The sequence below is a fragment of the Lactuca sativa genome, chromosome 5 (genome assembly GCF_002870075.4).
Source record: "Lactuca sativa cultivar Salinas chromosome 5, Lsat_Salinas_v11, whole genome shotgun sequence".
Lineage (NCBI taxonomy): Eukaryota > Viridiplantae > Streptophyta > Magnoliopsida > Asterales > Asteraceae > Lactuca > Lactuca sativa.
Window position 1 is genome coordinate 258,057,397 of NC_056627.2, and position 26,726 is coordinate 258,084,122.

The following is a 26,726-nucleotide window of genomic DNA, read 5'->3' on the forward strand; positions in this document are numbered from 1 at the left end:
AGGGATTTGGGCACACTCTCGGGTGTGTCTGAACTCAAGTTCAGGAGTTCATAAAATCTTTTAAAAGAAAATGAGTTTTCCGAAAAAGGATTTTAAGAAAAGGTGTGTGATGCATGCAATCAGTCGAGCTCAAGTAAGTATTTTCCAAAATACTCATATGTGTGTTATGCTTATTGTATTGGTATGAGTATATGAGAATTGCATGCTAGATTAAGGCTAAGGATATGTTTAGGATTTGCATGATAGAATGCTAGGGGAGATGCCTTTATATGCATGTTGATTGAGCTTTTGGAACTGCATGCTAGTATCGATATCAGATGTTGGATAAAATGGCCTAATTTGTGAAGCCTTGTATCCTAGTAGGTATTGGATGTTATGTCAGATTTGGAATCTATGTTGATGGAGTTGATTGCAAAGTGTATTCTTTAAAAATTGTATACGATTAGGATCATATAGCCCTAGAAGGACTGATTTGGCCTTATTTCTTGTTCTTTGTTTGGTTGTGAGCTTAGGGTAGAATCATTCATTTGACAGTCTATGTGATACCGTTTTGTGTATAATTTGCATGCATAAGGAAATTGGTAGTGTTAGTGGAAGTTCCTAGCATCGTAGTAACAAGTAAGTTGGAGGATGCCTTTATGTTTTAGGGTCTTACTGCCTGAATGATGCTTGCTTTATGCTTTTTGGGACCCATATTAATGTGAGCTAACTACTAAACGAATATGTTAAGTTACATGCAGTAAAGGTTAAATAATTTTAAAGTGAGTTACATGGCCGTATTGCGCAGATCTTGTCTGATTCGATGTAGAGTTGGGTCTTTTATTAGAAAGATTGTTTAAGGTTTGTTGCATGTAATTGTATTCATGAAGTAGTTAGCTGATATTAGTAAGGATTCTTCAACAGTTGACGACATGGTGAGGTTGGAATCCTAAGAGATCCTAGTAGGTGTCTTAGAGGAATTGACACACTATTTAATGGTGTGTATTCGTTTGAGAACGGGTATGTGGGGTTGGATCGAAAGGTAGGGGACATGAGTAGTTACTTAGAGGATCCAGGACAATCCTTGAGGAAAGTAAGGATAGGTGTGGAAAGTAGTATTGGGTCTGTACTACTGAAAGCACAAGATCCGTACTCGAATTGAGGAGGATTTTTTGGATTCTAAGGAGCTGATGGAGGATAGATTGTATGGTTTGGCACCATGATTTACTGCAATGTGTTTTTGTCTCATTCGGTTTATCTATTCTGGTTGTTCAGGATGAGGATGGACTTGGTGATCGTTTAGGCCTTAGTAGCAATGCCATTTTAGGTTTGAATGGTGCAGACTTAGCTAAGTTGATTGATTTCGAGGTCTCTAGGGTCTTGCTCGAGGTAGTGCCAGTTGAGTCGTGGGACTCAAGAAGGAAGCAATTAGGAAGATCGAATCAAGGATTGCAGTCGGAGGCTAAGTAATTGGAAGAAGGATTGAGATGTCACTATCTACGATGAGGGTTATGTTCTTCCAGCTTCGTGTCTGAAGGAAAGAAAGAGCAAATATGGGATTTTCAAAGTTGAGATGTAGACCCAGTTTGGGGCTAGATGGTCGCGGATTGTTAGCGGTAAGTATGGCAGTGTGGGAATGCACAAGAGGATTCTTGTGGTATGGTTGTCTTGAGATGAGATCAAGGGTATGTTTTCTTAGAATTTAGTTAAGATATAGTGCTATATTTAATTGTTCTAGCTGATCAAGGAAGGTGAATTGGGGGCGATAACTTTTGTTGTCTTTGATGTATCTTGACTATGAAAATGTTTCCTTAGTATTTATGAATGATCCTCGCGATGAACTGATGGTTGGGGAATTGTAGGCGAGGAGTGCAGTGGTCCACTTGTTTTTAGATAGGAAGTCGATGTTATGAATGGACTGTTAGAATTATTGTTTTTGCATCTGCATGAGATTCTTGATGTTAAAGGCGGTTATGATTGGAAGGTTTCCGAGGTCTCCATCTGAGGTTCAAAATCTCTTTGAGTTTGCTTGGTCTTTATCTGGAAGATCATCTTTCATTTTTTTATAAATTACAAGGGTCATGTTATGTATCTGGTTGAGCTGATTTGAGTTTTGGTCGGTTTGCAATGTTAGTTGGTGGTAGTTCAAACCCTAATTTTGGGAGAACTGGGTATTCTGTTGGAAAGATCCTCAATTTGTTCGCACAGTTGGTATCAGAACAATAGGTCACAAGAATATGAGGTTCCGGTATGCGAGACTTTGGTCCAAGATTTGGTCAAGTCGGGGGTGTAGATTTAGTTGCCACTGGATGTGTGCTTAGTAATGCATGAGTTGTATTCGCTACAGGAAGTTGTTGGATAAGGAGCTCGTTGTAGCCAATGGTTCCTTTCGGATGTTGATGAATAGATCGAGATGTGTTTGGTTTGTTCAGGTTGAGAATTGGTTGTTGAGGGATTTGTCAGCTCGTTTTATAGATTAATATCTTTAGTCTAATCTAGGTAGTTGATGATCAATAAATTAGCTTTAGAGTTTGGTATGTTTAGTTCCACACAGGTTTTGTTCAACATTAAATAGAATCATTAGAGTAGTTGCCAATGAATTCTCAATTGTTGATCATTTCGTTCATTTTCAAAATCTATACATTGTATATTTTTATTTATGGGTTTGGGTAACCCCAATTATAGGTTATGGAAGTATTGTTCATAGTGGGCTCGGGTTTGGCAGATTTCCTTGGTTAGTAGAAGTTTGGATGTTGAGGTAGGGTTGTTTATTTTTTCAGGTGTGGCTTTGGATCTGCACAGAATCAAATTTTGGCATGTCGTGACGGAAGGGTTGGTATTTTGGATTAATCCGACCAGGGTTTTAATAACATTTCTAGATAACCTTGGAAGCTTTATCGAGCTAGTTACATGTTGGTAGGAATCGTTCAGTTTCAATCAAGATGTGGGATCTAATTTCGATCGTTCATGTGGATGTTTATGTTAACGATTGAGATTCGTCATTTTGTTAGACCTTCTGGTACTTCACTCTTTAGGTAAGGTCGTGAGGAAAAAGGAATGCAACAGATCCAAGTTTGGTTTTGGGTTCTCTTGAGGGTGTGTATTATAGTAAGTGATTGGTTTTAGGCATAAGAACAATCCTATGTGCTCATACAAACCCTAATGCTTGGATCTAGGTTTCTCTATTGAACATGCTTTGAATCCAAGACTAATAAACTTAGATTTAACATATTATGAACTGAATTAGGGTTTAGAGAATTACCTTTGATTGTTATATAGCAATAACAATCAATTCCTTTCTTGAATTGGCTTTAGAAAGCTTAGTGCCTCAAGTGTTGCACCTCTAATGGAGTCACAAACACCATATACAACTTGGATGAAGAGGAGAAGAAGAGAGGCTGCCCAAAAACGGCTGGAAACCCTAATGGAAGACTTGTCCACGTTTTTGGGGCATAAGGGCCCTTTATATACATGTAGGCTATTAGGGTTTACAACTAGGAAACCCTAATTTGACTGCTTAGGCCCTAAGCAGCCCATGGACTCCTTAAACATATCCCTTGGACGATTTCTAATGGGCTTCCCATAGAATTCGTCCAACCTATATATTATTAGGTGATCCATAGCCCAATTATAATTATCTTATAATTACAACTTCAGTCCCCTAAGTTTAATTAATCTCTTTTAGCCACAAAATTAATTATTAATTAATTCTTGACTAATATTAATTAAACAATATGATTTCTCCTTTAATATATTATTCTTATAATATATTAATAAATCATATTTAAACCTTTCTCTCCTCAATTCATCCTACATATTGCTATGGTGAATGCAACCCAAAAGGACCATGCTCATAATCGGGTCAAGTACATACCAAAATAGTTATGGACTTAGACACTAATCCAACAGTAAGTTCATTAGATATTGTTAGGACGAGTATATGTGGACTGATTATGATAGCACGATGACACTTGGTTCGAATTATAGGCATGGTTCTTATTTAGGTTATAGCCTTTGAATTGGAACAAGAGTATAACAGCCTATCTCATCATGTGGTTGTGTGCAGCCATATTTTTGTTTGATTTTGCATTGTTAACAGATTGTACGATAAAAGGAATTGTGTGTGATAGAAGTGTACGATCTATGTTGTTTTTGGTTAGCATTCAGAGAGGATGTTTATTAGGTCGCTACAAGTCGGTGGATTGATGGTTGAGTATCTTTAGGCCCATATGGTGCTGGTCGTGAATCTTCAGGCCCGTGATGGAATGACGACAAGATCGGTGTAGTATCGTGTGTTGGATTAGGTGTCTAAGCCCATAACTATAATTGTTATGTACTTAAATTGATAGCAGCACAGTCATTTTGGGTTGCCCTCAAACATAGCAATTGGACAAAGAAATTATGAAAGGGGAGAAGTTAATTTATTATAAGATTAATAAATTAATATAAATGATTTATTAATGTGTTATGAAAATAATATATTAATTAGAAATCATAATATTTAATTAATAGTTATCCAGGAAGGCAGGAATTAATTAGAATTAATTTTGGGGTTAATTGTATTAATTATAAAATATGGGGACTAGTTTGCAATTATTAAATAGTTGGAAGGAATGTTCCAAAACCTCCTTAGAGAAGGTGGATGAAATTCATAGGGGAAACCCTAATGAATTCGTCCAAGGGCCTTGGATAAAGCTTCTGGATTTGCTTGGGCCCTAAGCATGGGAATCCTAGGGTTATCCCTTAAACCCTAGCTATGGGTCTAAGTTACCTTGACTATTTAAGCAGCCTCCTAGCTCCTAATTTTGGCCATCCCTTCCCTTGGAGAAACCTTGGACCAAAAATTGCATCCCTCCTCTCCTTTCTCTATAGTTTCCTTCTTGCTAGCTCTTGGGTGTGATTCCATCACATGCACGACAATTGTGGTGATAGGCTTCCAAGAAGATCAATATCTAAGGATTATAAATTGTTTACTTTATTAATTGAAAGGTATATAATTCTAAAACCCTTCCTAGTTATTTTTGAAAATAGCTTCTTCCCTTAGAGTTCTTGTTTTGCAATTCAAAGTAATGTGTTCAATAGTTAAAACATAGACCCAAAGTAGGTTGCCTATGAACTTAGAAATTGTTTTTCTAGCTTATTATTGGTTTTGTTTTAAATTGAATTGCTATAATAGTTGAATTGCAAATTAGGGTTTATAGCTATTAAACCCTAAAGGCCAAAGTTTTCATTTTTAGGGTTTTGGTTTGAGCCTAGCCTCCATAAACCCTAATCAAAATTAGGGTTAGGGTTTTGAAAAACCCTAGCCTCCCTCCCTTGATTTCGAAAAAGCCTTAGGGTTTTAGAGTTCCTATTTTGGATAATTGTTACTTAATTGGATTAATTGGATAATTGGTAAATAAGGAAATTATCCAATACCCTAAACTTTCGAAATCTAAAGGGTTAAGGATTATGATTAAATTAATTGTTTAATTTGATTAGATAATCCTCATAATATTTAATAAATTAATTAAAAGTTAATTAATAGATAATTATTAAACCTAGTTTTTGGTTTATTTAAAATTTAAAAATTTAAGAGTTTAATTTTCAAAAAAAATTATATAAACCTTAAAGTTTTAAAAAGTTTAAAACACACATTATATATATTATAATTAAAAGTTAAATATTATATATGTATAAGAGAAGTTCGAGATAGTCAAATCACTCATGGCTTGCAAGGTGAAGGATGGGGACTCAGTTGTTAGTCATGTGTAAAGAATGCAACGCTACATAGAGCGTTTGGTCAAGCTCAATGTGCATTTTGATGAGGAATTGGCCATTGACATGGTCTTGAACTCATTTCCTGATTGTTATGGTTATTTCATCCTAACTTACCATTTGAACAACACCGAGCATATATTGGCCCAATTGCACAACTTGTTGTAGACAGCTGAGGCAGGAATGAAGGGTAAAAGTATAGCCTCTACTCCTGCTAGTGCCCCCATCCTGGCTATTTGACAGGGAAAGGGGAAAAAGATGAAAGGTCCTCATAAGAAAAATTGGAAGGGAAAGGCCCAAGTTGGGTCATCTGGAAGTGGCCCAAAGTCCAAGCCTAATGTTGTCATTCCCCATGGTTCTGATCCAAAGGATGCTGATTACTTTTATTGCAATGACAAGGGGCACTGGAAACGAAGCTGCCCAAAGTATCTACAAGACATCAAGGATGGCAAAGTGAAGCCATCTTTAGCGGGTATTTACACTATTTCTTCTAATATCTCATTATCTTCTTGTTCTTGGGTCCTTGATACAGGATGTGGTTTTCACATTTGTTCTGATTTGTAGGGGCTAAAAGAAAGTGAGGATGTGGACTGAGGGAGGATAAACTTGATCATGGAAAACAGAAAGTCTTCACCAGTAACCAAGATCGGAGTTTATCAACTTTTGCTTAGTAATTATGTTAGATTAGATTTATTGAACTTTTGCTATTCGTCAGAAATGACGCAAAACATTATTTCATTTCATGCATTGTTCAAACTAGGTTTTATACTCTTTTAATGATTTGAATGGTTCAATTTCTATTTATAATAATGGTATTTTTATGTTTGAAGCTTTACCTTATGATGGTGTGTATGAAACAGTGACTTGTGTTGATAGCTTAGGTAATAGTGCTTTTCATATTGACTTGTCTAATAGTGTAGACAAGTCATGCTTGTGGAATTGTCGTCTTGGACACATTAACAAGAAACGCATAGCCCAACTCCAAAAGGATGGAGTGTTGAAATCATTTGACCTAAAATCAAATGATATGTGTGAATCTTGTCTTTTGGGAAAGATGACAAAATCACGTTTTACGGGATCTTGTGAAAGTGGTGAAGGTTTGTTGGACCTCATACATACTGACGTGGTAGACCCTTCAAATCAACTACAAGGGATGCTAGTCGATTCTATATGACATCCTTGGTATTTGAATATTATGAAAAAATATTTGTTATCTGAAAATGGTTTATTAAACTTAGATTTTCCGCAACAAAGACAACTCATCATTTTTAAGCGAAAAGTAAAAGTTTTAACCGGTTTTGGAAAACGAGTGATGTCACAAAAACCAACTTGTTGAAACATATCAATAAAAAAATCATTTCCAACTAGTTATAATAACATATTTTTCTGAACTTGCTTCGATCCTGTCTTTCGAATTTCTATTTGCTTTCAATCTAAGCTTTAACATCCTTTCCGATTTCTTTCTTTATTTTATAGGTGTCTTTGCAGGTTTTTTTTACTTTATTTTCTAACTCAACACCTTAGTTTTTTATTTACAAAAACAAAATTCCAACAATATTTTAATACTTTACCATAAAACCCATTTTTTAACAATATTCTTATCGATTTTACCTTTATCAGATGCAATTTCGAAAGCTCTTGTAAATGGAATACAATTTTTCGTCTGTAAAACACACTTTTTTTTAAACAACATCTACACAAATTCGTCTTTGGACTAATAAAAGTTATTAAATAATATCAGACACCAAAAAAAGTAATAACGAATTTTTATTCCAGATTGTCATTCTGGAACATCATTCCGGAATAGATTATCGTGTTTTAGACTACGTTCTTCGTATTCTGAACTTACAATACCTTTATGGATTCCCTATAAAACATTGTTTCAGGCTAAAAAAACCGATCCTAAACACACTATAAGATGCTTACATGCGTCTCATATATGTACAACAAAAAAAAAACATACAAAAATGGATATCCTAGACTTGTTTATCGTATTCCGGAGTGTTCTACGCATTCTGAAATACATATACTTGTTTGTAAATCAAATGCAAGTAACTTAAAGAGTAGAACTCACTTGGTTTGACGAACCCATATTGAAAAATTGGTCTGAAATTTGGGTAGAACGAACTTAAGAATTGCAAAATCCGAAACGTGTATTCTGAATTTTTTTGTGTGTGGGACCTATATATATAACAATGGGCTACAGTATTTGGCTTGGGCCATTTTTCTTAGTTTAAAAAAAAACTTGGTTAGTTTTGTTAACTAGAACTCAAATTGTGATTAGATAATTTCCCTAAAATTTCAGATGTAATATTACATCTGAATTAAACAAAAGACATGTCTTGCCCTTTGCTTCTTTTTTCCTTTCTAATCCATGGACTATCACCCCTTTTCTCTTACCTCTCGAACCCGATTTGCAACTATTGTATTGTTGTGCTCCCTCCGCCGTTGAAATTAGATACGTGGTTGTTTTTTTTTTCTGGAATAGCCTTGTTTATGAAATCAAGATTATTGTTGTTTAGTTTTGCTTGTTGAAGTCATATGTTTTCCTTGAAATCGGATGTTTTGCTTCCCTAAAATCTGATGCTTTGCTTCTTGATACTAAATGTTGCTGGAATATGGTATTTAAGGTTGATTTTAGTGCTAGAATGGGTTCTAAACATGTTGATGTGCTTCTGATTTTTCTAAAAGTTGTTGGAATATGGTTTGATTTTGGTTAAATGTTTGTTGGAATATGGTGCTTAGGGTTGATTTTTTTTTTGGAATCAGTTCTTAACATGTTGATGTGTGTGAATTATGTTAAAGTTTTGTGATAATGTAATGTTTTCCCCTCATCTTCTAAGCGTGTTTGATGCATGTTGTTTACATCGTTTACTTGTTATTGAACCTTGAGGTTGAGGATAAACATTACAAAGTTGGGTGATGAAAGTCATGAGTGTTGTTTACAGCCTTTACTTGTTATTCTGTTTGATTTATAAATGTGAGTTGTTGTAGCTTTAGAAATGAATTGTAGTTTAGGAGAAATCTATGTGATTGTTTTTTGCTTTGTGATTAGAACCTTTGGTTGGTATTTGTTATTTAATAAAGCTATCTGTTTATAAAGAAAGCAAAATAAACCAATAAAAATGGTAATTTACTTTAACAAAATTAAAGGACACCTGAAAAATCCATCTGATGTATTTTATGTATATATTTGAGTATATAAAAATATATATGGAAAATCCGAAAAAAAAAGGTTCCATGAGTTTATCAATAAACTATGACATTATTATTATTATTTTATTAAAAGTTGTCTTATAAAACACAAACATTAAATCCAGCAAAAGATAACACAAAAGGGTAAAATAGTCATTTTTATAATTCAGCACAACAATTCAGAGGTTCCAACCAAACAACATGTTGAAAATTCATATATTAAAAACTCAGACCTTCTTAGAAATTCATACCTTTTAAAAATTCAGATCCTACCAAACAACCCCTTATAAAGATTATAAGTTTTGTACTCATTTTGGCTTGTTCCCTTGGTCTATCTATGTAACACATGTCTTCATATATATATATATATATATATATATATATATATATATATATATATATATATATATATATATATATATATATATATATATATATATATATATATATATATATATATATATACTAGGTGAATGCCCGCGCGTTGCGCAAAAACACCTATATAGTTGAAGTGTTTACAAATATATGATTTTTTAAATATAACAATAACGTTGTTGTTAAATTTGTATATACTAAATTGTTATAATATATTGATTATTTTGAATTATATGATAATATATACATTCACTATAACTTCATAATCTCAATCGTTTGAATGACTTATACCCGCGAGTTAGACATGAATAAAATTAAATATAATATATGATTTGATGTTATATATAGTTGTTTTTATTGTTAATTAATTTTTTTTTAATTTATTTTGCTTAATGTTTTAATTTCTATCATTATAATTATTTAAAATATCAAACATTGTTTTATTTTATTTTAAAGCTAACAATATAATCATTTATATAGAGTTGTTTTTAACTATTGTTATTGTAAGTTATTTTAAGCTACTTAATTGAAAACTTTTAACGATTATAAAAATATATTTAAGAAATATTTTAGTTAAATTGAAATTACAATTTAGTTTTTGCTTTTATCACTACAATTTATCACTTTTAACTATTTACAAAATATTCTCTAGTTTTTTTAAATGGAACTGAAATTTATATTTTAGTTGACATTGTAATGCGCAAAAACACCTATATAGTTGAAGTCTTTACAATTATATATTTTTTAAAATATAACACTAACGTTGTTGTTAAATTTGATATAATAATTCATATATTAATTTGATATAATATATTGATTATTTTGAATTATATGATAATATATAAATCTATTATAACGTCATAATCTCAATCATTTGAATGACTTCTACTCGCGAGTTACACATCAATAAATTTAAATATTATATATGGTTTAATATTATTTATAGTTGTTATTTTTAACTAATTTTTTTAAATTTTATTTGCTTAATGTTTTAATTTCTATCATTATAATTATTTAAAACATCAAACATTATTTTTTGATTATAAAGGAAACATTATAATCATTTATATAGAGTTATTTTTAACTATTGTTATTATAAGTTATTTTAAGTTACTTATTTGAAATTTTTTAACGATTATATAAATATATTTAGGAAATATTTTAGTTACACGGATATTACAATTTAGTTTTTGCATTTATCACTATAATTTATCACTTTTAACTATTTACAAAATATTATTTGGTTTTTTTAGTGGAACTGAAATTTATATTTAAGTTGACACTGTAATGTTATATTTAAATTAACAATTTAAGTATTTTGTCAAAACTATTCAAAAATTGTAGCTTTAAACTTATAATGGTTTGCATGCAAGATCATTTTAAATCTAATAAATTAAGTATAATATGTTAAAATTTAAAGACATAACTTTATAAATAAAAGTAAAGATATTATTTTAAAATTGAAATTTAGTCTATTTATGATTATTTAGGTTTGATATTTATTTAACCTTATTAACCAACTTACAATCATTATTAGAAAGATACTGCAATTTATCACTTTTAACGATTTATAAAATAATCTTCGGGTTGTTTAAGTTAAATAAAATTTATATTTAAGTTGAGCCTATAATGTTATATTTTAATTAATAATTTAAGTATTTTATACAAATTATTCAAAAATTATACTTTTAAAATGATAATGGTTTACATCCAACAATATACTAAAACTAATAAATTAAGTATAATATGTTAAAAGTTAAAAAGCATAATTTTATAAGTAGAATTAAAGATATTATTTTAATATTGAAATTTAGTTTATATATGAATACACTTTAGATTTGATATTTATTTAACCTAATTACCAAATTATAATTATTATTATAAGAAAATTGAAAAGTCATGGGAGTTTCAAATGAATGTGGTGAAAGGAAAAAGAATGGGGGTTTCAAATGCATGAGATTCAAGAAAAAATGCTAGCTTTATAAGTATGTATGATATATATATATATATATATATATATATATATATATATATATATATATATATATATATATAATTCATTGAGTTACACCTTTTATTCCTTTATATTAAACATGACTAGAATAATATTGAAATCAGTTGAAATATTAACTATCATGAAGAATTGTTACTAAATGTTATGCACTATACAAATGGTCATAATTCACTATAAGTGTAGGTAACTCATATTTTCTATATCCCTATCAATGTATGGTTATGCCTTGGAGAGCATGAACTAAATTGGTTGATAAACCTCTAATAAAATCTTAAAGGCACACAAGATGTATGAGCAGTGGAGATCTAGTATTATGATACCAGTATATAAAAACAAATGAAACGCCCTAAGTTTGGGCAACTATAGAGGCATCAAACTTGTTAACTATATAATTAAGATTTGGGATACAATGTTGGAGATTCAGATAATATAGGATACATTGGTAGTTGAAAACCAATTCAGCTTCATGCTTGTGAGGTCCACGACTAAGGAAAATCTACCTACTTAGACACCTTATAAAGAAGTTTAGAGAAACAAATAAGGATTTCCACATGGTGTTCATTGACCTTGAAAAGGCACATGATAGTGTTCAGATGGAAACGAATAGGGGGACTTTTGAAGCTAGAAGGGTCTCATGGTGTTATGTTAGATCCATACGCGAAATGTCTTGTCGATTTACGACATGCGTCTGAATTGTATCGAAGATACATAGCCCTTTGTTGTTGGAATTAGGCTATATCATGGTTCGACATTTAGCCTTTATATATATTTTCCCAATTATGGGCGATGTATCTTACGATGTACTAGGAGAGGTGTCATGGTGTATGTTTTTTTACAAACAACATTGTTTTGGATGTGGAAAGTACAAGTGAGTTTAATGTTAGGTTGGATACCTGAAAGAGGTCATTTGAAGAAAAAGTGCTTATGATCAACACAACCAAGTCTGATAATTTTAGATGAAATTTTAATGGGTTGCAAAATAATGAAGTGATAGAAGTATGTATTAATGAGCAAGTCCAAACGATTGAAGGATGGCTTCAAGTACTTGGGATCTATGATCCATAAAGATGGGGGCATTAAGGATCACTCACAATATAAAGGTGGGTTGAATAAAACGGATAACAACCACTAAACTTTTGTAAGTTATAACTATATATATATATATATATATATATATATATATATATATATATATATATATATATATATATATATATATATATATATATATATATATATTGAGGATGTTTGATAATTGATGATTGACTCAAATATGATTAAGTCAATGTCAAATGGAGTTAGTCACAATATTTTATGTGACTCGGTAAGAGACACATCAGATGCTATAAGACTAAATTAGTAAATTATGATAGTGGTTTCAAAGTGTATGAATTTGACCAAGTCAAATCCAAGTAATGTTTATATCATTGATATATAACATATTTTTGTAACAATTAAAATTAAAATATGTTATATTCGTATTTTAGTATTTAGGGGTTGTTTGTTTTGTACTTATTAGGTCTGGTCAGAGCTGACTGCTGACTCGGTCAGCAGTCAGGCCGTTTGATAAACATAAATTATGGCTTATTCAGTTAGTTATTGCTGGCCAAAACCCTTACTCGGTTCGCCAATTTTTAGCAGTCGACCCAAAAGAAAAAAGCAGTTGCCTAACTTGCCCTTGGCGCTAAAAGAAAAAACACGCATAATCCACATATTATGCTTCTTGTTCCTTGCATCGGTGCTTTTTTCTTCAGTGTTTCCTTCCACAGAGCACACACCGGCGATGCCTCATCAACCTCTACCTGTGGCAACTGATTTCTTCTTCTTCTTCTTTTCTTTTTCTGAAATCAGTAGAAAAATATTTTGTTTTCATATTTCCATGGCCTGATACGTTAATGCTCTTTAGTTTTATGAATTTTGTCTATGTTCTCGGAGGTATAACTTTCTTAATTGTTCTACTTGTCGTTGCATTTTTTAGTATAAATGTGTCGATTTCTTAGTTCATGTGTTGGGCATAGGACATTTTTAGACGATTGACAGACAACTTCACTGGAATTCAATATTTTGAGCTCAAAATGATTAATTATCTTTCCTTTGTTTTGTTTTCAGATGATTGCACATGAAGTGTTTGATGGAATGCTTCAATGAAAATTTTGATTAAAATGAATCTATATTGCCCTTGTTCACACCCTTAGTATAATATCCCCAAGTACTTTTACACTTGACAATTGTTCTGTCTTTATGGTGATTTTGCAACCATGGTCCTTCCTATTGTTTTTCTTCATATCTTTTGGATTCTTTTTGGTTATATTATTGTAAATGGAAGGTCATCATTTTTGTGTGATTTGATGGTTGTGATGATATTAGCAGAGATGAAGGGCCTAAAATTGATATCAGATGTCAAACCTTATGATTGTGAAAGCAACGGGCAGGTCATCATATATGTGTGCTTTTGATGGTTGTATGATGGTTGTACTGAAACCCCTAGCAAAACAAAAGCAAAGATGATCCAGACAAGCATGTTGATAATGGTAGAACCTCTAACATCGTGCTCTACTATTTTTCTACAAAATGTGATCCTTTTATTACAATTTAGGTAATGTATTTTGTGATAAAGAATGGTTGTGGGAGAAGAGTATTAGTATTTTGTTTGATATGGAATTTAATTTTAAAAGAGAAGATTGGTTTACATATTCTTATTGACTTTGTGTACAATAACTATAAACAATGTTGTAAGTTGTTTTTTAAGTTTGTTCGTTTTGAGATTAATACTTAATTGTATGTGCTTTTGTATTTCTTTTAGTTTTCATCTTTTAACAAATATGAACAATAATATCATACTTTTTATAAAAACAAATTGAAGGGTAAAATGGTCATTTTCATCATTCAGCTCGGTGATTTAAAGAAATAATCAAACAACATAAACTCAGTTAGATGTGAACTCAGTTAGGATTTCTAACCCAGTCAGCTTCTAACACAGTCAGCTCCGACTCAATCAGCAGTTATCAAACTCCCCCGCTGGATACCCGCCGAAACTGTTTAATATATATTATATGTAGTTAAGGAATACTGATTTTATAATTATTAGGTTTTAGAAATTTATATAATTGTATTAATAAAAAAATTATAGTGAAATAAATTTTTTTAAGAAATGATATTGTCTTATTAGGATGAAGCCGAAATAAGCCCATGGCTATTAGCTATACCGTCGTAACCAGGGATGAGCATCGGAACCGTCGGTTTTGGAACCGGAACCGTCTTAAGTGGTTTTTTCGGAACCGCTACCCGCCAGAACCGTTATATATATATATATATATATATATATATATATATATATATATATATATATATATATATATATATATATATATATATATATATATATATATATATATATATATATATATATATATATTTGTGTTACTTAGATTGGTTTAAAATATATATTGGTCCGATTTTATCCGTCTTTGGTCCGAATTGACTTGATTTGGATCGAACTAAATTGCGGTTTTATCGACAAAAATTAACAAAAATAATGTAACCGGGTTACCCGCAGTAGCGAGTCTAGAACGTAAAATCACATGGTTCATTATATAAATGAAACAAATAAAATATATATATATATATATATATATATATATATATATATATATATATATATATATATATATATATATATATATATATATATTAGTTACGGGTTCAGGTCGAATTGTATAAGCAAAAAAAAATCAAATTATTTTTAAAGACACTCTTGATTTTGATTTCTGAAATAAACAACAATCAAGTAATCAACTCACTTGAAATATTGAAACAATAAAAAAAAAAACCTAGTATGAACTCATGGAACAATAAAAAATGAAAAATAAATTCAATATTTAATAGTTTTGTCTTTGATGCTTATGGGATAAATATTAACAAGCAATAAAAAAAGAAATGAAAAGAAAATCATCAGTGAATGCAATTAAACCTACAATTAAATTATGAATATTCAATTCACGAATTAGAATAGTGACTTTGTCCACTTTTTGATGCTCATGGAATACTAGAATTGGAAATAGAATTTCCACATAGTTTAATCAATTTTCACAAAGTTAACAAAATAGAATATATTTACCGTTGGTTGCAAATTGGATTGGCAATTATGAAGAATTGAAGATCGAATGTTAATGTGTTGTGAAACGATTGAATTGTGATTCAATTTTTTTTATTACAAACTGTATTTGGCTATCCTTATTGGATTATACATTAAAAGATTTTGGGCTATTAAAATTTATGGAGTTCAAAAATCTAATTTTTACCTTTTTTATTTACAAAGATATTAAGGCCGTTCATTTGCAGTTATTTCAGATAGATTACAATTTTTATTTCATATAATTTATTATACAAAAAAACAAAAAAAAAAATAGGTCAAGTGAATCTGGTTCCGAGTCTGGTTCTAAACATTTAAGAATCGCCTAGAATATTATAAACTTTCTAGGAACCTAGCCAAATGAGGCGCTCATCCTAGTCGTAACCGTCAAAGTCCCGTGGCGTTAGCGGACGATCGGAAAAACCTTTTTCTCTTCTCGTAGAATCTTTAATTCTTTATCATTTTAAAAGAAGGCGAACAAATAAACCTAGAGAACGAACACCTTGACTTGCCACTGGTGTAATCGAAAATGGCATTCTCCTCATATTGTCGACGAGCTGTTAATGGATCCCGTTCTTTGTTTTCTTCGATGATCAGCAGCTCTCAGACGAGATCCAAGCACTCTATCAGCCGTAAGTTTATATTCAAATTTTGGTTTAAAATTTTCATATTGAAAGCAGATGAATTTCGAAAAATAAAGCTTATTGAAGGTTGAAATCCACGTCGGAATGTAAATTTCCATCAAATTGCGTACACAACACCCAATTGTATTATTTTCGATCGTTCAATAAAAATCTAACGAGGTATTACGACGGAGTTTTGTAACTGGGATTGCAGATGGAGGCTTTGAGTTGACATTGAAACTCAGCGTATCAGATGGAATGTCTGCTCCTTTTGCTTTGCTGAAGATGATCAACCAGGTCTATATGCCAAATTCTGTAGTTTTTTATTGATGCTTTTGGAGAAAAAAGTTGCCACCCACATTCATTTTGTTGTTTTGATTACACAATAAAGTCGATAGTGAAACAACTAGGTTTGGAAGATCGAATCTGTATTAGCTTCAATCAATGGTGCCTTCTCTTGTGTGGATTGTTTTGTTATCTAAAATTTGTTTATCCAAACACAACCAAAACCAGTGTTGATGCTAATAAGATATTATATTCCTACAGGTGCTCAAAGTGTGAGCTCTGAAAGGCCACTTAGGCAATTTGTTTCAGGCAAAGACAAGTCAGTTGGTAGAAACTCAAAGGGTCGAATCACAAGTTTCCACAGAGGGGGAGGGGCAAAACGGTCACAAAGAACAATTGAGCTAAAACGCAACACTTCATCAGTAGGTGTTGTTGAAAGAATCGAATACGACCCAAATCGCACTTCACGGATCGCAGTAGTCCGATGGGTCGAAGGGGCAGCCGTTGACTGCCCGAGAAAAGTCAACACACTAGCAAAGATAAACTTCACCCCACCTCCCAAGATCATACCTTCCATAACCATGAAAGGTCAGTTTTCATTCTCTTCAATACCAGGGATTGTAGAAGATAGAAAGATGGAACCTTTAAGACCTAAAACACAGATCATGTAGTTGTTGGCCTTCCTACCTTGTCTAGTCAAAGTCAAAGTCAAACAGGAACCCACATGACAGATGTGAAGGACGTTTTCTTATCTGCTTTTTCCTCTTCAAATGGGAAAAGACATAATGCCCCTTTACCTTATTCCTTGGGTATCCCAAGAATGGCATTAGCAGGGGCAAAACCGGAATTTTTTGTTCCAAGAATGAAAGATGATGTGAAAGAAAATAAAAGTTTATTGCTTAATGAGGTAAAGAAGTGGAACAAGGAGAGTGTTGTGTGGGGACATAAGATGAAACAAAAAGCAGCTGTTTCTTGGGGGAGTTTGAGGCAACGAGCCATTTTAGGGCTTGTTAATGAGTCAAAGTCAAAGTCAAAGGTGAAAGAACTGGAAAAGGAGAAAACAGATGGGATATTTGGAGTGGATTGTTCAGCTGTGAGTTATATATTGGCTACACATCAAATGGAAGCTGGGAAGATGGTGATGAATTGTGATTTGACTAAACAACAATCAAATGATGAGTTATTGTTGCATAGATATTGATATTGATATTGAAGAAGCTGATGATTTGCTTTCTTTTGATGAGGATAGGATTGTATGTTTGTTTAGTTTTATGAAAGTTTCTTGAGATATAATGCACAACAATGATCTTAAGATGGTTTTGATTCATAATATCTTTTTCATTTGTTACATTTCCTCTTGAGCCCATTTTACGCATCTTCATCAGTCTATAAATACAAAGCAATGTCACATGAATATCATTACTTCCCTCAAGATATATGGAAAAGGTGAAAACATATCATGAAGTCATATTTGTTTATAAAAAAACTGTTGCCAATATGCACAATAACAGTTTATATGTTACCACAAGGTGCAACTTTATTCCATTAAAATACAAATTTCATCAAATGGAAATTGTCAATACATGAGCAAAAACTTAATACTTTTGAGTTTATTTTCTCCAATTCAAAACGTTTGTGACATGTAGACAAGCATGAACCATGTACTTTTCCATATCTTTAATTTTCAAATCCCGAGCCCATGTCATTTGCATGTTGCTGGTGTCCAAATTTAGAGAGTAGCTTTATATCAATTATTTGGATTTGGATAAAAGAAATTGCATTTTGAACATGAGTCCTACATAATCCAATTAATAATAAAAATAAAAAGGGGTTCAAAGAAAAAAAAGACTATCATCAATTAATAACAATAGTTTACATCATAATGTTCACAACTTCAAATATCCATATCATCAAAAGTTCATCAAGCACCAACAACTTGAAGCTTTTTACATCTCTATTTCTCTCTTCATTTCAATTTTCAACAAGTGCAAAGAATAGAAAACAAAATAAGTCAAGCCATTATATTTGCAATATAAGTCATGACAATTTTTAACATATATATAATAAAACCAACCCCCATGGAAAATGGAAATCACTAAACAACATAAAAATTAGAATATAGAAGATTTTCTGACAACAAACACTTGCCATTTAACTAAAATTAGAAAGCACAAGATTGTTATAGATATGTTACACAAATAATAGATGCAACTTCTGGCTCTTCAAATGCAATATAACTGTACAAAAAAGATATACTCAAAGCCAAGCATTTAAACCTACAAACATCAAATACATATTGTGATAATAAAACAAACAAACAGATTAGATAGATAGATTAAAAGGAAGTGGGCATTTGGTCTAGTGGTATGATTCTCGCTTTGGGTGCGAGAGGTCCCGAGTTCGATTCTCGGAATGCCCCAATCTTTTTCCTCAACAAAATCAACTCAAATTATATTAAATTATTTTTTAAATGCCACTATAATACTTAGTTTGTTATATAGTAGTCTACTATTAATATAAACTAAAGTCAAGTCAAGACTTTTTGAAACAAATCTACCAACTAAACTGGATATTATTTTATATCCCAGCCCCACAAACAAACATGTGCCTGCAGATCTGAAAAGATTCTTTATCAGTAAATTGGAGTCATCAGCAATTACTTGTGCCTGATAATTATGCAGAAATCATAAAAAGATGCAACATACATCATGAATACCATGTGTAACTTCATATGATGAAACCAGTGTAATTTATTATTATGATGTATAAATCATAAAAATATGCAAGCCAAGCAATCCTACAAAAATACCTGCATGCACAAATTAAAATTGCAGTTTTCTAATCCACTCCACTGCCTAAGGAAAAATTGAAAGTTGTTTGGCTAGTGATTTATTGTCCAAAATGCCCCTTCGAAGGACAAATAAAAAAAAAGTCTTAAAGGTCACAAAAAGGATAAAACTGCAACTGCATTTTGAATAATCCAATACAAAGAAAAAAATGTTAAAAGCCAGTTTTAAAGGCACATACAATGCTAATCTCATCTCACTTCAAACATTTGTTTAGCATCTCATACATTTTCATCTAGTAGTAATATATGATTTCCTTTCGATAATACTTTATGTTAAATAGCTAGTTTATATTTATTACTAATTAACATAGTAAGCTTAGTAATTATGTTTAACTGCTTACTACACCATTAGGAATAAGTTGAACCCTTTTGCATACTAAAGCAATATTTAAAATACGAAATGAATGAAAGAAATCTAAAATTGCATTGATTCTACACAGGAGTATGAAACATAGAAATCTAAAATCATATGTAGAAGCACCTCAAACACACTTCAGACAATGTAAAGTCCTTAAGCTCATTATTTATTCAACCAAAGTGACAAGAAATAAGAACAAACAGATTAGATAGAATTAACAAGATGGGCATTTGGTCTAGTGGTATGATTCTCGCTTTGGGTGCGAGAGGTCCCGAGTTTGATTCTCGGAATGCCCCAAGTTAAAATATTTTTTTCTGCTTATTTTGTCCTTTTTAAACTTCAAATTAATGGCAGATCTAATTGAAATCTTGTCAGATTTATGTCCCTTAATCTTACCATATTGCAAGATTTCTGTTTTTTAATCTTTACAATATTTTGCAGCAGTATTAAGCCAAAAAAATTACCTGCATTAAAACAATAATCAAGAAAACATATGGACCACAATGAAGTTAGTTTATTTGGCAAAGTAAACATAATTTGATTGATAGTTCAACAAACGATTAGCAACACAATAATTGCATAAGATCATAGATCCTACACAACAGTAATGTTACAAAAGTTAAGCAATGAATAATAATACTAAGGGGCAAAAAGTAAAGTGTGCATTATCAAGCCATGTGGCATTTTGGTTGATACTTTTAGCCATGTGTAATAATCAACATGGAAAAACATTCTCTTTCTCAAGAACAAGAGAAAACACATAGTGGGTTTTTGTGTTGATGATCATCGTACGTTTCACGTTTGTTACCTTAAATATTACATTTGTTCATTGTTTTTACGTAGAATGTACAGCAATTTGGGTATGTTTGGTACCTAAAAGTTGATGTCAACTTACAAGGAATGTTTGTGCGTTACCCTTTCTCCTATTCTCATGGCATTGTAACGAACTTAACAGATATAAACTTTGTAGGTATGTTGATAGAAACCAAAATGCAATAACAGATGAATGAAACTAAAACATGAGATTATAGATCTAGAAAGTTGTTTGTAAAACATTCAAATCAAATAATTATATCAGAAAGGTTCTCCAAAGAGATAGAGATGACCTTCTGCCCAAGCTAACGTTGTGTACTAAAAGATTCTGCAAAACAGAATGTAACAGATATTACAATTTGGTACCTCCACTTTCCCCTTATGTTTATATAAGATCCATTCTCTATCATATGTACTGCATGGAATGTCTATCATTTATCTAAGTACTGCAAGAGAAACGTGTGAAAGCCTTTATTTCTATGCACCTACACTACAACTGTGTATAATAAAAATGATATTGATTATGTTATTTGTCTCGAAAATGGGAATAATAATAGAGGTCAAATAGCTATGTATGTTGACCATTTTAGTGACCCTTTAGAAGATTGGTTTGAAGAGGACAGGGAAGAAGTTGTGAGTCAAGAAGAACACTAATCGGTTATTAAGGGTCAAGGTAATGAGGATATGCTATCAGACGATTTGTATGTTGACATTGAGGTTGATGATAAAATAAGTTAAGCCAAACACCGATTCATTTCTGAGTAAGTCGTGTCATGTTGCAAACCCCCATCCAGTTGAAGAAGAAGAAGAAGAAAACAATGAATCTGATGAGACCAGTTTTTAGATGGAAAAGGTGAGATAGATCTTTATTACATTTTCAATGCATCCCTACATTGGAAAAAGCAAAAGCCTATTTTGGGAATAAGATTTGAAACCTATGCTTGGATACTATAATTTTGCAAGGAACTTGAAGTTGAGTTCCATTGTAACAACCTATGTTTGGTTTGGATTAGGTTTCACTAAACCAAGGAAATCTAGCACATGCAGACAATGACTAAGATTAGAGATTGATTATAAAGAAGTTTGGCATTGAGGTCAGTGCTGGTCAATGTGGGAGGGACAAAAAACATGTTTTGTGTCTCATTGAAGGTAGGGTAATAATAGAACACCATGCTAGACTTTGGTCATAGGTTGAGGAGATTAGAACAAACTCGAGTTCTAAGGTTAAGATGTCAGATGGTAAAAATTATGCTAGACTAAATGGTTAGGTTTTCAAAACTACTTTCACTCACTGGTTGCAATGACTCTACACCGGACTATAAAACATTAAAAAAAAAAATGTAGAAGCAACTCAAACTCACTTGTCTCACTCACTTCAGACAATGTAAAGTCCTTAAGCTCATTATTTATTCACCCAAAGTGACAAGAAATAAGAACAAACAGATTAGATAGAATTAACAAGATGGGCATTTGGTCTAGTGGTATGATTCTCGCTTTGGGTGCGAGAGGTCCCGAGTTCGATTCTCGGAATGCCCCAATCTTTTTCTTCAACATGATCAATTCATTTTATAATAAAGAAAAATCAAGTGCCAATATTTTGTTTAATATGATATTCTACATTTAATATAAAGTAAAGTCAACTATGGACGTGGGGAAACAACTCTACCTCCTAAATAAAATATTATATTATAATATATGGCCAACAAATTAACATGTCCTTGCAAATCTAAAAAGATTCATTATCAGTACTTTGGACTCGTCAGCAATTACTTCTGCCTGATAATTATGCATTAAATATGAAAAGTATATGTAACTGCATTACCAGAATAAGCAAAGATGTAATGTAAATATACAGTATTCTTTATCAAAAGATGCTTTTAGGCAGCAACTTACTTGGTGAAAATATAATATGCAACTGCCTACCAATAATTAGATATCTTTCTGCTACCACTTATTTATTTTTACGTCTATTATGTACTTACTTACTGCATTTATATAATCAACTAGCTGCATAAAGTAAAAGACTATAAATGCAATAGTTACAGCAATTGGGCATTTGGTCTAGTGGTATGATTCTCACTTAGGGTGCAAGAGGTCCCGACTTCAATTCTCGAAAATGCCCCACACACAATTTACTCATTTTTCTATTTTAGGGTTAAATGCAAGAAATAGCAACCAACTTTCATTTAGTTGTGTAGTATAGCATCTTACTTTCACTTATTTCTATTACACAACGCAACAGCAAGCCCCAAATACATATATATGAAATGTGAGCCCACAATGGATTGGTGGTGAAAAAAGAATGTTGGGTTAAATAAAGGCAGCAGCAGAAAGCGGATACTAGCAATAAAAGCTAAAAGCAGCAGATACTATTACAGCATTCTAGCTATTTCCACATAAACCAAAAAAAAAAAAAAAAAAAAAAAAAAAAAAAAAAAAAAACTATAGAGTGATTAAAGGACACTAGACTAGACTAGTTTGAAGATTAGTATAATAAGTATCTGCCCAGAATTTGTAGTCTTTCACTATTAGAATTTGGAAATAAATATGTTTCCATACGCCAACTTAGGAGTGGACAGCAAGTGAAAACCTTAACTCACACACTCACTCACTGTAGCCTCAAATCAAATTATGGTCACTCGGTTCCAGTAGTGAATTCTACATGAGAGTCGAGTAGAAAAAAATAAAAGTCCAAAAAACATATGTGGAAGTGGAAGCACCTCAAAGTTGACTAGTGTCACATATTTCAGACAATAAATGCCAATTCATGGGCAGAAATCTTGAAATGTTGCAGCTTCATGAAAAGCACATGAACTTCATTACCAGAATAAGCAAATATGTAATGTAACTATACACTATTCTTTCTTTGTGAAGATGCTTTTAGGGACCAACATGGTGAAAATATGTAACTGCCTACCAGAATAAGATATCTTTATGCTAGTAATTATTTTACTTTTTTGTGTATGGCATTTTAATAAATGCATAAAGTATAAATTGTTATAAAAATGCAATAATAGGAAGAACAACAGAATATGGGCATTTGGTCTAGTGGTATGATTCTCGCTTTGGGTGCGAGAGGTCCCGAGTTCGATTCTCGGAATGCCCCCTTAAATTCCCTTCCTTTTTCTTCAACAAAATCAATACATTTTCATATTAATTTTTTAATTTCATATTCTATTACTGATATAGCTTAAAGTCAACTAGGACTTTTGGGAAGAAAAAAAAAACAATCTACCAACTAAAGGGATATTATATATTACAAACATGTGGTTGTAGATCTAAAAAGATTCTTTTGTCAATAAATGCAACTCACCAGCAGAAAATCTTGAAAAGATGTAATTTTATTACCAGAATAACATATCATTCTGCTACCACTTATTTTATTTTTTTTCTTTCTATTATGCACTTTACTTGCAGCATTTATATAATTAATTAGCAAAGTGCATAAAGTATGAATGGGTATAAATGCAATCCAATTAACAAAATGGGCATTTGGTCTAGTGGTATGATTCTCGCTTTGGGTGCGAGAGGTCCCGATTTCAATTCTCAGAATGCCCCCAATTTTCTATTTTTGGGTTAAATGCATGAAACAGCGACATACTTTCATTAAAATATGTATCATGCTTTAGTTTATTTCTGTTACAACATTGAAGTTCCAACCCTTTCTTATTAAAGCATTGTACTTTGAATTTTTTTTCTACTAAAACATTTTATATTAAAAATCTATTCAATTAAAGCAATGAAAATTGCTTTGTTTTGGATGACATTGCTATATAGTTGGGTAGATTTCAAAAGTATAAGAATTTAATACAAAGAAATGAAAGTAGAATGCCATAATAAACAAATAGATAAAAGTAAATTGTTGTTTCCACATATCCAAGATTCGTTACTGAATTTCTAATTGTTTTTTATTGATACCTATATATGTCACCTGAAGTGTAAGTATAACAGTAAGTAAAACGTGGCTTAAAACTATAGTCTACGGGCCTGTTTTGTAAATAGAGAAAAGTCAAAGTCAAAGATGACTTTGACCCATACAGATAGATAAGTGATTTGCTACATATTTTCTTCCTAGTTTAATGTTATCTGCATTCTCTCTCCTCTCTCGTATATATAGTGGATTAAGAAAGCCAACATCTGGCCATTTGGGTTATAATCTTTCTTTATGTTACACATTTCCCATTAACAAACTGGTAGGGAAAGCGGGAGGAATTTTTTAATCAATAGAGCTGTTTGGGAAGAGTCCATGATAATGTATTGGGTGACTATTCAATCACGGTTTTCACAGGCTATTTGGAATCAAGGTTAAGGGCAGCAATGACTTGTTTTGACTTTTGATTACAAATTACAACAATCTTGGGGTGCTAGTTTCTGAAATCCAGGTATCAAAGGCAAACTCAAGTCCTCTTTGTTGATGTATTGAGGTGGAGTTTTGAATTCTCAGCCTTGGGAGACATTTCCATCTTGGCAAAGGTAACTTTCTTCTGTTTGCCAAGAACACAAACACATGGCTCACAATCTTCAAATATGTATTGGTGATTTTCCACTGGTGTTGGTAATTCTCATGTATAGTGGAGATTGTGTTTTAGATCAATATATAAATCAAAAAGTGAGTTCAAGATTATTTATAAAACATGGTACCTTCCCATTATGTGTTTTTATGCTTAATACGTGGTTTATGGTATTCATATTATATAGTTATATGGATTTCATACTTGGAAGGGTTCTATGATATCTTGTTTCACTAGAATTTAAGCCAAACACGTCTTCTTTGGGCATGCATTTCCATGTAGCAAGAGGTGAGGCTCTAGCATGACATTTAAGAGAAGCATGGGTATAAAAAGAAGCTTGTTGATACTCAAGAAAGAAAATAGGAAGATAGCAACTTTTGAGGACATATATATATCTATTGAAAATTTCTAGATAGATATGCTTATATCTATGATAAGCATTTGTTGATGATTAGTAACACCGTTTGTATCTAGTTAGTTGAGGGTACCTAAGCAAATATAAACACCACCAAGCCAAAGCCAAACAACAGGACTGAATCAAGGAGAAAGTAATTAAACACCACCAAGATTAATTCAAATTGGCGAAAGTTGAATACTATTAGTGATAAAGCAATAACACCACACTAATAATAATCAAGAATCGACCCCTTATGTGTATAGAACATTTAACCTATTGATGTATATCCGAAATCGAAAGTTGTCTTAGATGTCTTTCTATTACAACTTGGAAGCCTTTCTAATGAGGCGAGAAATTTATTCCAAAGCAAACATCTAATCCTTTATTTGAAAAAAAAAAAAGAGCTTAAAAGACTAGGGAAAGATGAAGAATTGACAAAGTTTAAAGACCTATTAACTGAACTCAAAACTCAAAAAGAAAAATGTCAAATAATGAGTCAAGATTTTGTGATCTTCATTGACTTCAACTTGAAGTTAATTAAAGTGAAGTGCAATACTCTCATGATTAGATGTTTATTTAAAAGTTGTTTGGATTTTTGTGTGGGAATGGGGTTCCACAAGCACCATGTAAGATTTCATGAACGAGAGTATATATTACCTACAGAAAATAACAGATATAGCCACATTTTATAAAGAATAGCCAAAATTTAACCACATTCCACAAATTACCAACCATATCGCAGTGGGCCCACTACAAATTGCTATACAACATCGTTTTGGTCAGATTATACTACAAAAAAATGCCCTGCACAACATGTTGAGCTTGCTCATTCCGTAGAGCATTTTCTAGGGAGTTTTTTCATATTTCAAAATTCACTGGCCTTACATATTTCAGATTATGTAAACTCATATTTCAAGAAATAAAAACAAACAGATCAGATAGATTAAAACTAACCAACAGGGCATTTGGTCTAGTGGTATGATTCTCGCTTTGGGTGCGAGAGGTCCCGAGTTCGATTCTCGGAATGCCCCAATCTTTTTCCTCAACAAAATCAATACATTTTTAAGTGCCACTACTGTACTTTTTTTTCGAAAGAGTGCCACTACTTTACCTAATTTGATATTATACTATTAATATAAATTTATAAACCAAAGTCAACTCTAAGGCTTTTCAAAATCAAAACAAAGTGGATTAGTATATCATGTCATAAACATGTGACAAGATTCTTTATGAATTAACTCAACAGTCAACTCATGTGTACTGTTGGATATATATATATATATATATATATATATATATATATATATATATATATGGTTAGGTTCAATGGAAAATGAACAATTAGGGCAACATATGCTGGAACCAATGATCAAGTGACACGTGTCCATTTCTTTATTCATAAGCAATGTATTATGGAAGTTATTTATGTAGTTATTCCA

The 26,726-nt window shown here is 31.7% G+C and overlaps 2 long non-coding RNA genes, 5 other non-coding genes and 1 pseudogene across 7 annotated transcripts in view; 7 read left to right on the forward strand and 1 right to left on the reverse strand.

Annotated features, from left to right (window-relative positions):
* Positions 1-12,938: 12,938 nt before the first annotated feature.
* On the forward strand, positions 12,939-14,089 carry LOC122198103 (uncharacterized). Its single transcript, XR_006191946.1, has 2 exons — positions 12,939-13,255; positions 13,430-14,089. It is a non-coding gene; the product is annotated as an uncharacterized LOC122198103 (long non-coding RNA).
* Positions 14,090-15,781: 1,692 nt separating this feature from the next.
* Positions 15,782-17,708, forward strand: LOC111887021 (60S ribosomal protein L2, mitochondrial-like; annotated as a pseudogene).
* A 483-nt stretch (positions 17,709-18,191) lies between these two features.
* The window catches only part of LOC122198306 (uncharacterized), a 12,970-nt gene continuing 4,435 nt past the window's right edge, over positions 18,192-26,726 (reverse strand). Inside the window, exon 2 of the long non-coding RNA XR_006192796.1 lies at positions 18,192-18,324. This is a non-coding gene — a long non-coding RNA (uncharacterized LOC122198306). The remainder of the gene's footprint in view (positions 18,325-26,726) is intronic.
* On the forward strand, positions 18,708-18,779 carry TRNAP-UGG (transfer RNA proline (anticodon UGG)). The gene has a single exon. It is a non-coding gene; the product is annotated as a tRNA-Pro (tRNA).
* TRNAP-UGG (transfer RNA proline (anticodon UGG)) lies at positions 19,791-19,862 on the forward strand. The gene has a single exon. It is a non-coding gene; the product is annotated as a tRNA-Pro (tRNA).
* Positions 21,844-21,915, forward strand: TRNAP-UGG (transfer RNA proline (anticodon UGG)). Its single transcript has one exon. It is a non-coding gene; the product is annotated as a tRNA-Pro (tRNA).
* On the forward strand, positions 23,414-23,485 carry TRNAP-UGG (transfer RNA proline (anticodon UGG)). Its single transcript has one exon. It is a non-coding gene; the product is annotated as a tRNA-Pro (tRNA).
* Positions 26,247-26,318, forward strand: TRNAP-UGG (transfer RNA proline (anticodon UGG)). The gene has a single exon. It is a non-coding gene; the product is annotated as a tRNA-Pro (tRNA).